Raw genomic sequence first — 18,210 nt, 5'->3', positions numbered from 1 at the left:
TGTCTCTGGGGTCACCCCTAGTGTGGCCGAGTACTAGATTGAGGCGACAGAGAGGATCATGGATGATCTAGATTGCAACCCTAAGTAGAAGTTAAAGGGTGCAGTCTCGCTGCTGTAGGACGAGGCTCATTAGTGGTGGTTGACCATTAAGGAGGGCACTCAATCTGAACGTCTGATCTGGGATTTCTTTAAGACCACCTTTCAGGGGAAATATGTTAGAGCTAGTTATGTGGATACACGTAGGAGGGAGTTTCTGAATCTTACATAGGGGGATCGATCAGTGGTCGAGTATGAGGCTGAGTTTTTGAGACCGATCCTCTATGCGCAAGGTATGGTGGCATCTGAGTATGAGCGATGTGCTTACTTTGAGGATGGCCTTAGAGATAATTTGAGAGTTCTGATAGCCTCACAGAGGGAGTGAGATTTTTTTGCCCTGGTCAAGAAGGCAAAAATCATCAAGGAGGATATGGAGGTAGTCATGATTGGAGAACGTCGGAACTACTTATCTAATGTGATATCTGCACTAATGGCAGAAAAGTTGGTTCGTAAGGGATGTGAGGCATTCTTGGCCTATGAAGTGTTTCAGATTCTGGAGACTCTAAAGTTAAAGATATCAGAACAGTAAAGAATGTTCCGAACATCTTTCCTGAGGAGCTACAGGGTTTACCTCCGAATCATGAAGTGGAGTTGGGATAGAGCTCCTTCCTGGTACAGATCCAGTGTCTATCGCCCCCTTCCGAATGGCAACGAAGAAGCTTACGGTGCTTAAGACTCAGATTTAGGAGTGATTGGATTTTGGGTTCATCTTCCTTAGTATGTCTCCGTGGGAAGCACCAGTACTGTTTGTAAAAAAGAAGGATAGATTCATGCGGATATACATCGACTACTGACAACTGAATATGATGACCATTAAGAACAAGTACCCCTACCGTGGATAGATGATCAGTTTGACCAGTTTCGAGGAGCTTCAGTTTTCTCCAAGATTGACCTCTGATCTAGATATCATCAATTAAGGGTTAACGAGGCTGATGTTCATAAGATGGCGTTTAGGACTCGTTATGGTCACTACGAGTTCCTAGAGATGCCATTCATACTGACTAATGTAGTGACAACTTTATGGATTTAATGAATCGAGTGTTCCAGCCTTATCTGGACCGGTTTGTGGTGATCTTCATCGATGACAAACTGGTTTACTCGAGGACTGAGGATGAGAGTACCTTCGAGTTGTTCTTTAGACTTGAGGGAAAAACAACTCTATGCTAAGTTTAGTAAGTGCGAGTTCTGGCTGCGTAAGGAGACATTTCTTGGTCATGTAGTTTCGACTGAGGGGATTCAAGTTGATCCTCGAAAGATTGAGGGTGCGTTGGAGTGAAAGCAACCTAGGAAGGTGTCATAGATCTGTAGTTTTCTGGGATTGGCAGGATATTATCAACGATTTGTAGAGGTTTTTTCATTGATTGCAGTACCCTTGACTAAGCTGCTACGTAAGGATGTGCCGTTTAAGTAGACTGTTGCACAGTAAGAGAGCTTTGAGAAGCTCATGACTGTACTAACTGAAGCCCCTGTTCTAATACAACTGGAGCCTGGAAAGGAGTTCATTGTTTATAGTGATGCATCACATGTCAGTTTGGGATATGTGTTGATGTAGGATGGTAAAGTGGTAGCCTATGCCTCTCGTCAGCTTAAGACCCATGAGGCGAATTATTTGACGTATGACTTGGAGTTGGCCACTATGGTATTCGCACTGAAAATCTGGAGGCATTATTTGTATGGTGAGAAGCGTATCATCTACACTGATCATAAGATCCTCAAGTATCTCCTCACTTAGAAGGAACTTAATTTTAGGTAGCGTAGATGGATTGAGCTACTTAAAGACTATGACTGCACCATTGAGTATCACCCTGGTAAGGCCAATGTGGTGGCTGATGCACTGGGCCATAGGGCTATGACTGATTTGATCAGGGCGATATTTGCTCGCCTAAGTTTATTTGATGATTGTAGTTAATTAGCCGAGCTTCAGGATTAAGCCGTCATGGATTGAGCAGATTAAGGGTAAGCAGTTGGAGGATGAGTCGTTAGGTCTTTGATTCCGACAGATTGAGGGTAGTACTACAAATTTTGGACTGAATAGTGATAGGGTACTCTGTTTTCATGAGAGAATCTAGGTTCTGAATGGTACTGATTTGAGACAAGGCATACTGAGAGAGGCACATAGTAACCCTTATGCTATCATCTTGGCAGAAATAAAATGTACCGAGACTTCCGTGAGTTATATTGGCGGCCAGGATTGAAACGTGAGGTTACTAATTTTGTGGGCAGATGTCTAACTTGTTAGTAGGTTAAGGCTGAGCATCAGTTACCTTCGGGTTTGCTGCAGCTAGTTAAGATTCCTCTTTGGAAATGGGAGCGCATAACTATGGATTTCGTTAATGGGTTACCTCTAACACCCATTAAGAAGGATTCAATATGGGTCATCATGGATCGATTGACCAAGTCTGCCCGCTTCATACCGGTTCATACTGATTATTATCTACAGAAGCTGGCGAAGCTTTATATTTTTGAGATAGTGAGACTGCATGGAGTACTGGTTTCGATTGCCTCTAATAGGTATCCTCGTTTCATGTCTCGATTTTGGAAGAAGTTATATAGGGCTCTGGGTTCAAGGTTAGACTTCATCACTGCATTCCATCCTCAGACCGATGGTCAGTCTGAGAAGGTGATTCAAATACTGGAGGACTTGTTGAGGCGCTACCGCTCTGATCCTACTCATATTATCTCTGTTGAAAAGATTGAGGTTAGGCTAGATTTGACCTTTGAGAAAGAGCCGGTTCAGATCTGGATCGCGACGTTAAGGTTCTGAAAAGGAAATCCATTCCACAGGTAAAAATTTTGTGGAGTATTCATAGCACCGAGGAGGCCACGTGGGAGCCTGAGGATGCGATGCATCAGCAGTATCCTCACCTATTCTGATCAGGTAAATTTCGAGGACGAAATTTTCTCTTAGGGGGGTAGAATTGTAACGCCCCAAAATTTCTAATTTCATTATTGTGAAAATATGACACAAATATATGTCAGCTTTAGTGGTTATGTGTTCTGGGAGTGTTTGGGAGGTCCCAAGTTCAAGCATTCGCTTGGACAAATTTTGGTATTTTGAATGAATTGGGCCTTACTCTTGTTCAGTAGACTTTTATTTAATTGTTCGATAAATTATATCAGAATGGGCCTGCTGGTCTGGTGGTTAAATGGTGTGTTATTATTTGTAGGTCATGGGTTCGAATATTTGGGACAGAAAAGGTTGTATTTTTTTTATCTTAATTTCGGCAAGAGTTGTGCTGAACTAGATTTCTGAGTGGTGGATGTGTAGTAGGAAGTGGGCGAGTGATTTTAGGAGTGAATTAGGGGATTATAGGGGAGTATATCCAAAATCTGATAATTTTTTTCCTTTTTCAAAAAAAGAGAGAGTTGTTTTTCTCTACATGTTTCTGACGTTTTCTCCCCCATCTCTGTTGAATTTTTATTTTTTCTTTGCTTCTTACTCGATTATCTTTTCTTTTCTTTCCTCTACTACTGCCGAAGTTCCCTTGTTTCCCCTAATCCATTCTTTCCTCTTGATTTCGTAGCGTTAAGCAGCACTTGTGCAAATTCAGTAAGTTGTTAGGTATCATTTTAAGATATTATTTTGTGTTCAATAGTCTAATTGTGGGGTGTTGGCAGCAGCATTTCGCGAGGATTAAGGCTCTTATAGTGATTTTCATAAACATACCGATTTAAAGATTTACGGTAAGTGTTCAACGTTTTATGGGTAAGTATTTTGGTTTCGAGATTTTGATTAATCACGAGGTAAGACTGATTATGGTTTTATTTGTTCAATTATAGGCTTTGGAGTGCTCAGGGACTGTTTTAGCATCAAACGAAACCGGGTGTGTACCTGAAACGCAAAAATAAGGATTCAGTGAAAAGCCAAAATTGCTTGCTGTTTGGATAGCAGCAGTAGACTGACTTTGAAAAATCACCATAAATTGTGGAAATCGAATTAGAGGATGAACAAAATATGGATTTAAATTTTGTCGATTCTAGTTTATCATAGAAAAAATAGTGTTAGTAATGGAATTGTAAATCGTGAGATATAACAAACTTTGTGAGACAAGGTCAGAATGAATTCAGGTTCCCCTGTTCTGAATTTGGAAAATTATCAAAAATTGGAGACAATTAATTAGGGGTTAAAATTTACATTTTTAAATTATTAATGAGTATATTTTCAATAGAAACAAATGGAAACATCATCCAAATTTTGTATTAATAGATAACTAATTTTTAGATAAGGAGAGTTGAAGCTGTCAGACAGCAGAATAGGGGTAAGTTTAAAGATTTTACTGTACTTATTTGCTCAACCAAAAATTCTGGAAATTTTATGGTAGAAAGGTACCTGGGTCTAGTTTCAAAGACATCAAGCGGATCTTAATTCGGAATTTTGTAGCTTAAAACTCAAGTAGATAGCTTTGAAGGATCATATAAGTAAATAGTGGAAAAACATGTGAATAATTATCTAGCACGGGTTCCATTAAATGGATCACGAGGCCAATGCCAATTCGGGCCATGTGGGCCACACAGGTGAACATCATGGGCTTGTCGGCCCATTTTCGTTATTTTACTGCTAAGGTTGCATGGGTCGCCCGAGTCGACTGTGGACCTACTGTAGGGTCGATAAGCTTACCTAGACCCCTAATTGACTAAAATAACTGTATGACTAATATGATTAAGCCTGATGATGTCCCAATGGTTTGATACTGTATGCCCTGCTTACATGCATGATATTATGTTATAGCATGTCATATCTGTATATTGCATTGCATTGGGTTGGGGGATTGTAATGTTCGGAGGAAGTGTACTGATAGGCCTGGAGCCTAATTTACTGGCAGCTCAGCTGCAAACTATTATCTAGTGCCGCATTGGATACTACTTGGAGTGTATCAATGGGTGGATTGATTATATCCCCACATATAGTGTAGGGTTAGACGGAGATGGTGTGTAGAGGCTGGATGGGTAGGATTTTGTGACTGCATATCTGTTACTGCTACTGATACTGTGATGGGCTAAAGCCCTACTGCATGATTGTTTTTGTACTGTGATGGTCTAAGGCCCAAATTGGACTGATACTAATTCTGATACTGAAAAGGGCTTAAGCCCAAACTGTGGTTACCTGTTTATTGTCTTTTCATTTGTATGGGGATTACACACTGAGTTTACGTAAACTCACCCCTTCTGTTTAATCTGTACAAGTAATCCCAGATTTAGGCAGACCGGTGCAGCGGAGGACTCAGTGGTGGCCACATGACTTCTTTTACACTGTTTATTACCTATTTATGATTGTACTTTTATTTGAGAGTATTTTGCTATAATTATGGCCTTTACGGATTTTGGTTTAAATTTTGTTTTTATATGATTTTATGATTTAAATCGGCTAGTGTTAGGTAAAATTCGGGTTTTCAAATGAAATTAATGTTTGATCAAAAATACCACAAATACGCAAACTGTTTAAAAGCTTCTACGATAAGGATACGTTTTGGAATTGAATAACGATTTGTAAATAAATAATGTTTTGGAAACGAATGAAACGATTTGAAATTAACATAAGATAATGAAAAAAAATGGTTAAATAGAAAAGGGGATTTAGCGACGACATATTCTTCGAAAAGCACTACCTTGTGACATTATCAGATTCGGCCATGACGTTTAGGGTGGGTCTGAGGTGTTACATTTGGCATATTTAATATGCCCACAACTAACACATTCCCAATAGCTATCACAATATATATCACATGTCACATTATCATAACTCACAACTTAATACTCAATCCACTTCACACAATCACATGCTTTGCAAATTAAACGAGGGGTACAAGAAAGCTTACACTCAGAACTTAAGATTGGGGTTTCGTCTATTCCTAGCTCTCGATTAACACTATGAATCATGCCTACAAGTAGTGATTCCAAATACTCATTGTTCACACTTTTGCCTAGACGCTAAAATTTTAAAGTAACTTTTCCTTACCTTTCGCTTTACTCGAAGAAGGTCCTAGCGATTCTGAAGCTTCACCAAAGTAAATCACACAATAAACACTATTAACATTCAGCCATAGACCCACCTAAATCAACCAAAAACACAAGCTTAACTTAGATTCTCTTGAAATTGAAATTTTGACTAACTTAGCAGAAACACAAAAAATCTTAACACCTACTCTTTCCCATTGCATAAAATTGATTTCAATCATCTAATTTTATACCTAAAAACAATTCCCAACTTTCAAACAACACAAAACTACACAAATTTGTGGTTTCAAAATTTCAACATACTATGGCAATTTTCACGAAAATTCAATAAAACCTTAGAATTCTTTAATGAAATTTAGGGCAAGTTTAGAAACCTTATAATAACATCAAAACAAGTTGAACGGCACTTTGAAACACCATTTTTATTCAAAATCCTGAATTTCAGCGTTAACAGCCTTAAGTGCCCTTATTATATTTCATGATACGTGGATGTTATGTGTTTTCTGATAAAGTGAAACTGTTAAATTGAAAGTGATAATATTGTTTCCGCCGTACAAAGAACATGATAAACATGTTAAGTGTTAGTGATGAATTGAGTACATGTTACATGTCTACTACTAGTGTTGATTTGTTATAGTATAAAGCATGACATAGTGCATTGCATGAGGCATGACATTGTACGGAGGAAGAGTGACAATTTATTAAATCTACAAACAAGTGGTGGCTCATCCAAAAAACCCAGTGGTAGTTTGTTTAATCTATGAATATGTTGTGCACTCACAACAAGTGACAGTAACTGCAAATATGTGACTCTTCCATAAAATCCAATGGCAGTTTGTTTAATTTGCAACCATGTGCACTCACAACAAGTGGCAATAATTGCAAGTGTTTTTATCTAAAATACTAGTGGTTTACTCATTTTTTCTTTACATAGTGGCAGTTTAATTGCAAATCAGTGGTGGCTTGTCTATAATCTTGAGTGATATGGTAGATGAGTTCTGGGGAACTCATAAGTGATGTGTGTAGCAGAGTTGGGTAAGACTTTTCTATTAATTTGAAAATGCATTGTATTCATTAGCATGTGCATATAATACTGTGATTTCTGAAATAGTATAGCGAAATGATGACCTGAAAAACTGCTAATCTGAAGTGCTTTATGATTATGATTATTCTTAGAATTGTTAACTCATGTGCTTTGTCTACTATTTTGTTTCAGTTTTATTGTGACCGAACTCACACTAAGCTTCATAGCTCACTCCCCTTTTATTTCCATCTTTACAGATAACCTACTAGGTTAGGATGCGGACTCAGCATACGGAGGGCTTCGCTCAGATCAATTTTATTTTCCAAATTATTTTTAAGTTATTATTTGATATCTTATTATTATTCAAAGACTGCATTATTTTATTTTGAACTATGGCATGGGACTTATGTTTTGATTGTTAGTTTATATAGCATGCATGACATTTAAATTGTTTTTTTCCTTAAATATTGAAATATGAATATTAAATTATGATGCATAAAATATGTTTTTCATTAAATTATAAGTAAGTTGAATATCATTTTTTCACTGCTAGGTTATAATTAAATATTGACTAGTAAATAAACTAGAAGTTAACTAAGTTTTCAAAATAGTCACTGATGCATAGGAAAGTTAAACTAAATCAGTTTTTTAATAACACACAAGTTGTGCTGAAAATAGACTAAGTTTTCCTCTAAAATAAACAAATGTTTTAAAAACGATTATTTTATAAACTCTGACCGTACTAGGCCATCTTAGTGGTCGATGTAACCTCCCAAATTTGGGTCTAACGTGTAGGCTGGGTTGGGGAGGTTACATTTTTAAGTCGAGATGTCTTTTAATCGATGAACGATTTATCTCTTAATTTCGAAACACACTTTGAATCACGTTATTTATCAAGTTATGATCATTTTAGTGAATACTACATGAGCAGAAAATTACTGACGGGATTATTAAAGGAATTATGAGTTTTTGACTTTAATTCTTGTTTAAATCATATTGAGTTCGATTTTAAGGCTTTATTTTGATTATATATAAATTCATTATAAAATAGATTAAGTTTTTTTGTATTTATTTATTTCGAATTGTAAGATATTTTAAAGTGTTTTAACTTTTAAAAGTTTTATGATTCTTTAGTTGTCAAGAAAGTGTAATGAAGCTAGATTTTTTTATTCAAATCAGAAATTTAATTTAATTAAACTATATAAAGACACTCTCACTATTCATTATGTAAGAATGATTTTTATTATTGATAAAACAAAGGTATTCTTTGAAGAAAATTTTTGCAAAATTTAATTTTGTTATTATCTCAAAAGTTTCTTTTACTTAATTTTGATAGAATAAAAGTAATCTATGAAATAATTTTTTTGGCAAAACTTAATTTTGTTATTATCTCAAAAGTTCTTTTTACGTACCATTGATAGAATAAAAGTACTCTTGAAAGTAATTTTTAACAAAATTTAATTTTGTTATTATCTCAGTAATATTTTTAATCTTATTCAAAATTTGATAAAATTTTTCAAATTTTGAGTTATCAATGAATCTTTATTAGACAATTAATTAGAGATATTAATTGAATTTACCGAAAACTTTTCTCATAAGATTCAATTCAAAATCTACTCTATCAACTCCGTAATTTCTCTCATAAAGTTCTATTCAACATCTAATCTATCAATTCCATCCATCTTCTATCAGTTTCTTCAACCTCTATCGTATTTTTCTAAAAGAAATTGATAAAACATTTCTGCTATATGGGTTTAGAAAGATCGAATCTTAAATTCATTTTTCATATATTAGTGGTATCTTTTAATTTTAAAAAGGTCAGGAGATTGTTACATAAAACATATGTTATTCAGATATATTTCTTATAAATTTTGAAAGTTTGATGGATAAAATATATTTTCTCAAGCATTCATATAAAGTCTCCACCTGGCAGGGGTGAAACTAAAAATTTTTTAGGGGTCGAAATTAAATTGTAATTTGTACGATAGAAAAAAATGCAATTTTACTATTTTAATAAACTATATATTTATAAATTTTAAAGGATTAGATCAAATTTTTATCATTTTTAGGGGGGCCAATGTACAATTTTGCCTTTATAAATTTAAAATTTTAAAAATTTTGAAAGGCTTAAATGAAAAATTTTTCATTTTAAGGAGATCGGGACCCCTGCCAGCCCCCTAATTATGCCCCTGCATGCTGGTAACTCATGGTGACATTTGAAAATTGATTTAACAAAGCCTTTTGTTTTTTTTTTTAATAAAATGTAATTTCTAGGAATCGGGTGAAGGTAGAAATCTAATATTGGAAGTTAAAATAAAATTTTAAAATTTTTGAAGTAGGATTCCTATCTTTAGCTACGTCGTGAAGAATCATAAATGATAGTTAATACATTAGTATGCGTAGATTAAGTATCAAGATTAAAACACTACAAATTATTGCATAAATACCACTAATTATCTATAAGAACCTGATAGAGGAGAAATACAAAACGACTATAATTATTACCCTATAAGTTTTAGAAACTAATGAAAGATGTATTGCCTTGATTAATTGTCTATACCCTTATTTTCCATTGTAAGGCCACTTCAACAACAAACTCCAGTCAATCAATCAGACATTGCCTACACAAAAATTAGTCTTAAATGACTTATCAGTTTTCTTCTCCTCATCTCGAAGTTCAATTTTTTTTTTGTTTAATATTACATTATTTTATTGTTGATAAACTTCTCCAATAACAGTTCCTAATAGATCTAGTTGCGCACTTGTCTTAGTAGTTTTCATAAATGCACCATAACACAACCAAAAACTAAAACCTAAAACTAAATGAAAACAAACTAAAACTAAAAGGACTATGGTAAATTGAAGAACACATTAATTTGGCGCGAATATCACTTGACTGTTTGATATTATGTTCAGTCACAGAATTGAAGAAGTAATAAAACATAAATAGCAAAAGTAAAGAGCGATTTTCATACAACAATGTTCACGTAGTTTGAAAATAATCCTACTATGTGGAGCCTTCTTCAGTGAATGGTCTCTTATTCCTCAATTGATCCAAACCACCCATCTACAAGATGTATTTGTAGCTCCAATAGCTAGTTCAACCTAGTTACAACCACTTACCCAAACCTTGCTTACAAAAGTTTAAATTCACTCTCAAATAATGCCTCCAGCTAAGTGTGAAAATAAACAAAGAAAATAATGATCCAAAATAATAATTCGCATCTCTCTACCCAAATAAAACAAGTACCTTTGAAAGTACAATGTATTGCCCATTTATAAACATCCTAGGCAACAACAATAAGTACCAATAACCAAGATAAATTTTACTTTTTCGTATTCAATCAGCAAAGTCCGTTAATCAAAAAAGTCCTCTTAGAAAATAGCCATCAATGATGTCTTTGAGGAGAGTAAAACCCTCTTTTTAATCCAAGTCGAATTCAACCTCTTTCATAAATCCAATCTCTTCATATAATGTTCCTCCTGATAATTTCATTTTTTTAGAACAAGAATAAGGCTTTTCATGAGGCCCATTTTCTTTATAAGAATACCCATGTAAAAAAGGCCGAAACATAAAAATACCCAAGTTGTCTCGTAACATGACTGACCAAGTCCATGACTGATTAGGCCACTAACCTAACATTATTGAATAGCATTGGTCCTAACAATCTCCCTCTTGGCTTTTTGACAAAACTTAAGCAAATGGTTGTACTCTACTCTCCCCATATTTGCATGAACTCCCAAAGAGAAAATAAAAATAACAACAACCAATAATTAATCAACTACTAACAAAATGAAAAGATCATTCTTTATCATTTGATTATCAATATGAACACAAGAAAAATGACCATATAGAGTAAAAAGAAAACTTCGTTTTTTCTTTTCAGTTCCACAATACTCCATCTTTCTCCAATGTCCTTACAAAACTAAACACCATACATAAAAACTACAGAACTTTATCTCTCCCTTTCTTATCTCCCCCCTTTTTTTGTCAAAAAGCTTTTCGGGCTACCAAAGGGTTTGTTCAATGTTGTAGATCAGCTCTGAGAGTCGAATTCTTTAGGCTATGGACTGTTGGATGTCAGCTGTTAGGGCGTCTACCTTGTTACAAAGCAAGGTAAAGAGCTATTATTTTTGAGCTACTTTAAGTGAAGGATCTGACTGACCCTCCTTTTAAAAAGTCGATATTTATTGAAGGCCATTGAAGCGATTTGTGGAGAACAAGTTACTACTTATTTTGAATGTGTGGGGGGTTTACATATACTTCATCACTAGTTATAAGAATATTTTTTTGATCCATAAAAAATTGATACACTAAAGATGGAAAGGGAAGAAATTGTCTCGTTGTATTTGAATCAACTTGACTCATGATTTGATCAAATATCACTTTACCCAAGTTAAAAGGTGTCCCTTTATTTATTTTGTACAGTAGTCGAGCAAGCTCTTTGTTGACAATGGATCTGTGCTATGAAGATAGCCAATTTCTCACCGCTAACTTCTGAAGAATGGCATACTTCATCATGAGTTTTGTTGAGGAAAGTGTTCCACCTTCAGGCAACCTAGCTGCTACTTTTCTCACTATTTCTTTGGCAATCTTCTCAATATTTCTTATGCATTTTCCTCTGTTTCCCAAATGATCAAGAAATTGGTTTATTACAACTGGGTTGAAGTTAAACTTTTGACCCCTCACTATCACTTGCATAAAGGTTTTTGAGTCTTTTTCAGTTTTCCCATTTTGAAGATTACAGTAGGACTCTCGAACAATATTGGCTGGGAACACTTTTTCAAAAGTAATAGACTTGATTAAATTTGTTGATCCAAGAACATAGAGCCCATACCTTTCAAATCGATTCCTGTTAATGACATGCTTAACTAACAACCCTCTTTGTGTCACAAATTACCACCTTTTCCTTGCTTTTTGGTTGACAAAATATCGGGCTTTTACCTTTACATAATCATGGTCATGTTTCAACCGAGCTTCCCTTGTCATTGGCTCTATTAATTTTTCTTATCTAGGTTGTTTGGCTTTTTTTTGGCCATCACCTCGGCGAATGTTTGCCTAGCCTCATCGATGGTAAATCTGACCTTACCCTTTAGTTCAACCAGGTGCAATATACTAAGCTTTAGCCGTAAATAGAGATATAGAGTTTTGTTTCTTATTGTACCATAAAACTGAGTTGTTTCCCGCATAAAAACATGCCCTGAAAGTAGTTTTTCTGTCATTGACCCAATTCGCATCACTGTAGCCTACCAAGGCAAGGTTATTGTCTTGAAAACCATAAACCAAAGTTAGAAGTCCTTTTGACATATTTGATGATTCTCTTGGATGCTTTGAGATGAGACTCTTTTAGATCAGCTTGATATCAAGCGCATACTTCAACAGTTTGAGAAATGTATGGTTTATTTGTAGTTAAGTAGAGTAAACTTCTAATAATACTTCATTATGTCTTACTGTCTGTCTCTGTACCCATTCGATCAAGGCCAATATTTTTTTATGAACACATAGGTGTCCTTGCATTCTCTACTTGCTCTAGACTATATCTTTTCACCGTATTCTGTATATACTTCTCATGATTTGCAAAACCCTCATTTTTATATTTTCTTACTTTTAGCCTAAGAAAGTAAGTTCTTCTAACTTGTTCATTTAAAATTCCTAGTGCATAAGTTTGACAAAATCATATTTAACCTTTTCTATAGTTGAACCAAAGATTATGTTATCTACATATATCAAGACTATTGTGGTGCTCTTTTGCCCCTTTTTTAAGAATAGATTTTTTTCCATCTTGTCCTATTTGTAACCCTTCTTGAACAAAAAAGTGGACAGTCATTCATACTAGGCTTTTGGTGCTTGTTTTAGTTTGTATGGAGCTTTGGATAGTTTCTACACATGATCTTCCTTGTGAGGATCAATAAAGCTTTTGGTTGTTCTACATATACTTTTTAATTCATAAACTTATTTAAGAAAGCTGATTTGATGTCTATTTGATAAAGCTTTAGTTTAAGAAAACAAGTTACCCGTGCAAATGTATAATAGACTCTAACCTAGTTACCAGTGCAAATGTCTCGTCAAAATCTAGTCCTTCCACTTGTGTATTACCCTTGAGCCACCAATCGAGCTTTATTTCGAGTGATATTTTTGTATTCATCACTGTTGTTTTTTAAAATACACTTCAATCTTATCACATTACATCCTTTTTGTCTTGGATCTAAAGTCTAGACATCATCCCAAATGAACTGTAACTACTCATCTTGCATGGAATTCAACCAATGTTCATCTTGCAAGGCTTGCTCAACTTTCTTTAGCTCAATAGTTGAGAAATAACAAATATCATTAATCATCTCTTAAACTTGATTTGTTTGTCTCTTATTCTTCTTTGTTCATTCAAACTCCCAATCACATTCTACAAGGGATGGTTTTTCCTAATACGTGTTGAGGGTCTCAGTTCAATGTTATCTTCATAACTTTTAAACTCATGAGCTGCTAGTTTGTCTATTAAGTTTTCTATTTGATTAGATCTTGTCTAAACATCTGTCTTATCAATTTGTTGATTCAACACTTCTTTTACCTTTTGTTCTATATCTGGACTATTGTCGATAATCATATTAATTAAATCTATAATAGTTTTAGTTCGATCGTTATATACCCTATAAGCACGACTAGTCGTTGAGTACCCAACAAGTATCCCTTTATCACTTCTTGTGTTGAACGTCCCTTTGGGATTCTTGACTTTAAGAATATAACAAAGGTTGCCAAATGTTTGAAGATAGGCTACCATTGGCTTCCTTCCACTCCAAGTTTCATATGGATTCATTTTGTAGTGTGGCCTCAAGATTGCAAGATTTTTCACATAGTAAGTTCTATTGATTACTTTTTCCTATAGTGTATGTGAGAGGTCTTTAGAATTAACATAACACAAGCCATCTTTTGTAGAGTCATGTTCTTCCTTTTTGCTACTCCATTTTGCTGCGAGGTTTTGGGGGCTAAAAATTTATGTGCACTTTACTCTTGATCACAAAAGTTAGAGAAATCTTTCTTTTCAAATTCTATTTCAAGATCACTCTTTATTTGAATAATCTTCCCTATATTTTCTCCCTGCTCGTTCATAAGCCTCAAACATAATTTCTCAAAGACATCATAAGTTTCAATTTTTTTTAAAAAAATTCAACCCAAGTATAAAGAGAAAAATCATCAACACACACGAAAACATACTTTTTCCCTCCTAAGCTTTCACTTTGCATGGGTCTCATTAAGTCTATGTGTAATAGCTCTAAAAGCTTCGATGTGACAATCTATCTAAGTTTAGAATGGAAAGCACGATGCTATTTGATTTTGATACAATCTCCACAGGGATTTGTAATTGATCCTTCTAGTTTAAGGAGCCCTCTAATAGCTTTATGGAGAACTAACCTTTGTAAGCTTTTGTAGTTTATGTGGCCCAATCTTTTATGCTAAAAATCAAGGGCATTCGTAGTAGCCTTTTTGCATGCTTTATTTGTTACAAGTCTATAAATTTGTCAAATGATATTACTCTCCTCATGACATTTTGATCATCAGCATTGTTCACGTTAGCTTTACTCAATTGATTTTGAGAGTCAATTGACTTACTTTTCAAAAGATCTCCAAGACCCCTGTGACCTGGTTCAACTCTTGCAATAGTAAGGAGTTCATCAAGTTTTATATTTTGTTCACTAAATTTTTTCAGTACAACTTTAGCCTTAGCAAGGTCATTCTCAAAGACTTTAAAGGCTTCTTCCTTTTCCTAAATTTCCACTTTGAGCTTCTCATTTTCTTCTCTTAGCATGCTCATCTCATCTCTCAAATCATCATTTATTCAACACACAATCTCCAGTTTTTTTTAGCATTTGAAGATATGAATTATTAATAGTTCCAATGTCACATTCATCTTCTTTAGAGAATTCACAGATTGACTGGTTTTCTATTTAAACAGATTGTTGAACAGACATAGTGAGTCTGAATGTGACCACTAGAGACTTTTGTTTCTTTTTTATGTTAGCACATTCAGATTGAATGTGATCATATCCTTTGCATTCAAAACATTAAATCCTTTTTTTTTCTAAACATTGTTTTCTTTTTGTTGTAATTTTCTATTGGAGTTGCTAATACCGTTATCTCTTGGTAAGTTCTTGGTAATAGAGCAATTTGTTCTATAATTTCATTGATATCTTCTCATGATTTCTTCTTCATTTGAACACTAGATTGAACATTGAAAGCAACTTTTTTTTTCTCATTTTACCTTGTTACACCTCCCCTCCTCAAGATTCTATTCTAAGGTCTTGAGTGAACCAATCAACTCAGCTAACCTGAAAGTGATGATATCCTTGGCTTCTTCAATTACAGTAGCTTTGATAGCAAATTTTTTGGAAGAGACCAGAGTACTTTCCTGACAAGTTTCACGTCAAAAAAATCTTCATCAAGACAAAAAGCTTTATTATCCTCATTTATTTTCATTTTCCCAAACTCAATGGTTAAAATTTAGAGTTTTGACATTCTGAAAAAAACATTCTCTTCATGTTGATTTTGTAATATAGTCTATCCTTTCTTAGCAATTTCACATGTTGTGAACATCTTAAATTGTTCCATATCAACTCCATTAAAAAATACATTGAGAGCTTTTGAATCTGCTTGATTTATCTTCATTTATTCAAGAGTGTATTGATTCTTCTCTTTTGGCTTGGTTGCTCCAGTAGTTCCTGTTACCTCAGGCTTTCTCCATCCTTTCTTAACTGCTTCCTAAGCTAACTCATTAACTAACATGATAAAAGCTCCCATCTGAGCTTTCCAATAGGCATAATTTGAAAAACCAACTAGAAGAGGTGCTCGAGTGATAGAACTTCCTTCTCTTATAGTTTCTATGACAACAAATAGTGGTTAGGTTTGCCTCCAAACAACTTTTGAAGCCTGTCCTGATACACTTTGAAGAGCTCAATAATTTTTTGTGAATACCACTTGACTGTTTGATACCGTGTTCAATCACAAAATTGAACAAAACATAAAACAAAAACTAAAATAGAAAAAGTAGAGAGAGATCTGCATATAGTTGTTTGTTTACGCAGTTATAAAATAATTCTACTCTGTGGAGCCTTACTCAATGAAAGGTCTCTGATTCCTCAATTGATCCAACTACCTATCGGTGTAGCCCTAAACTACCCTTATACAAGATGTATTTGCAGCCCCAATAGCTAGTCCCGACTAGTTAGAACCACTCACCCAAACCTTGATTACAAAGGTTTAAGTTCACTCACAAATAATGCCTGCAACTGAGCGCGAAAGTAATCATAGAGAATAATTAGCCAAAATAACAATTCGCAACTCTCTACCCAAATAAAACAAGTACCTTTGAAAGTACAATATACTGCCTATTTATAGGCATCTTAGGTAGAAATGATATGTACCAAATAACCAAGATAAACTTGTCTTCTTCATATTCAATCAACGGAGTCCTAAGTTAATAAAAAAAAAGCTCTCCTAGAAAATAGTCATCGATGATATCTTTGAGGAGAGAAAAATCCTCTCTTTAATCCAATTCAAATTCAACTTCTTTCACAAATCCAATCTCTTCACATAATACTCATGTTGATAATTTTATTTTTTTAGAACATGAATAAGGCTTTCTAGGATGCCCATTTGCTTTAATAGAATGCCCATGTGAAAAAGGGCAACACATAAAAATGCCCAAGCTGTCTCGTAACATAACTGACCAAGTCTATGATAGATTAGGTCACTGAATAAACAATATTAAACAACCTTGGTCCTAACATAAACCTTTTAGAAACTGATAAATTTAACTACTACACTACCATGATTTTCAAAAAAAAGTAGGATGGACTTTTGTTTATGTACAAGGTTTCATCAGTTGTACCCAAGAAATTTGTGCCACTATGGGACTCACTTCAAAACCAATTGAAAACAAGATTAAGAAAGGCTTAAAATCTTTTTTTAGTCCCTCTATTATAGTTAAATTATCACTTTTGTATTTGTATTATATTTATATCAGTTTGGCTCTTGTACTTTATTTTTGTTATCAGTTTATTCTGTGTCCTTTAATTTCGTAATCCCAACCTATATTTTTTTAAAAAAATTTAAACCAAGTAATACCGTGCTACCACATGTCAAGAAAAGTAAAAAAGTTCACTTAAAATTTTAAAATATAACAAAACTAAAAAGTTATTAAAATCCAAATATATCATAAAAATAAAAAAGCCAAAAAAATATTAAAACTCAAAATACTATAAAATGGATAATCTATTTTGAAAATTTTAAACAAAAATTTGAAATTATAAGTATGCAAAATTTAAATAGATTTAAGAATTTTGTTAAAATTCTAAAAAATTATTGAATTTAAAGTTTTTTTAGAAAATTGTAGAATTTTATGAAATTTTTAAGAATTTTTGGCATCATATTTTATGAAAATTGTAATTTATAGCGATGTAATTTACAAAAAAAAAAAAGAAGTTATGTCTACATTACATTTTTTAACAAATGATACTCTCTATTTGAAGCACTTATTTACAATTTGGATAAATTACTCTTTTACTCCTTACCTTTTATTTTTAAGTTATTTTGTGTCTTTTATTTAAAATTTTTCTTTATAATCTTATATGTCAAATATAAATATAATTTTAAACAAATTATTCTTTATTTTAAGATTTTACTTCATTGAATTAACTTTTAATGTTATAATTTTTAAATTAATTAAATTATTATGCTTAAAATATAGTTTACAAAACACATATTAATTATATTTATCAAATTAAATTTATATTCTTCAAATATAATAAGAATTAATTACATTCATCAATTAAAGTAGAGCAAAGATAAACATAAAATTATAAAAAAATGAATATTAACAATTTTAACATTAAAATAAATTAATTTATCAATAAATAAAATAAATAACTTGTAAGAAATATTATTTAAATTATAATATATTAATATTAATATGATGACTTTTTGTCTTATTTTAAACTTAAATTCTTTTACATTTAAATAACATTAATATAAGTGATTCTAAATTTGTTAAAATATATTTTAACTACATTACTTTGTCAAATTTTAATGATATTTTAAAAAATTCATTAAAATTTTAAACAAAAATTAATATTATAAAAGATTA

General features: G+C 33.2%; 1 long non-coding RNA gene across 1 annotated transcript; it reads left to right on the top strand.

Moving 5' to 3' along the window:
- The first annotated feature begins 10,937 nt into the window (after nt 1–10,937).
- Nucleotides 10,938–12,526, top strand: LOC128035887 (uncharacterized). The gene is made up of 2 exons (XR_008192395.1): nt 10,938–11,192; nt 11,505–12,526. It is a non-coding gene; the product is annotated as an uncharacterized LOC128035887 (long non-coding RNA).
- The last annotated feature ends 5,684 nt before the right edge of the window (nt 12,527–18,210 follow it).

This window comes from Gossypium raimondii, chromosome 13, assembly GCF_025698545.1.
Source record: "Gossypium raimondii isolate GPD5lz chromosome 13, ASM2569854v1, whole genome shotgun sequence".
NCBI classification, from domain to species: domain Eukaryota; kingdom Viridiplantae; phylum Streptophyta; class Magnoliopsida; order Malvales; family Malvaceae; genus Gossypium; species Gossypium raimondii.
The sequence above is the reverse complement of the archived record's forward strand: the minus strand, read 5'-3'. Positions and strand labels throughout refer to the sequence as shown.